Genomic DNA, 487 nt, shown 5'->3' on the forward strand with positions numbered 1-487 from the left:
GCTTGTATCACGCCGCTGGCGCGGTTCGTCTTCCTTGTCATCTCTCGCGGGAAAAGGAGTGTCAGACTTGTAGTCAACCACCTCCGCATCTTCAACGAGGTCACTCGTCACTGATAGCGTGCGCGGAGCGTGACGCTCGTGCTCATCGAATCTAGGATGTACACCCCTCGGTGCCGCGGACGCACTGTCCGACATTGCAGCGCGTGCAGGAGACGAAGCTAAGCTCTGCCCGTGAGCGCTGTCAGAACCAGCGAGACTTGATGACTTCAGTGTCATTGACACAGGGCTCATTGAACACGGAAGTCGTTTTGTTATAACGAACCAAGTTGCAGTGTGTAGCGGACACGCCAGCCTCGTTGAGGCAATAATCGATTGGAACTGTAAATATTCTCAATCTTAATGGGGGAGAGTGTAACGGGGTCACACGTGCCCTGGTAACAGGGTGTGTGTCACACGAGATGGGCATGGTGTGACTGCACCCAAATAA

The sequence above is a fragment of the Plasmopara halstedii genome (assembly GCF_900000015.1).
Source record: "Plasmopara halstedii genome assembly, contig: Scaffold_430, whole genome shotgun sequence".
NCBI lineage: Eukaryota > Oomycota > Peronosporomycetes > Peronosporales > Peronosporaceae > Plasmopara > Plasmopara halstedii.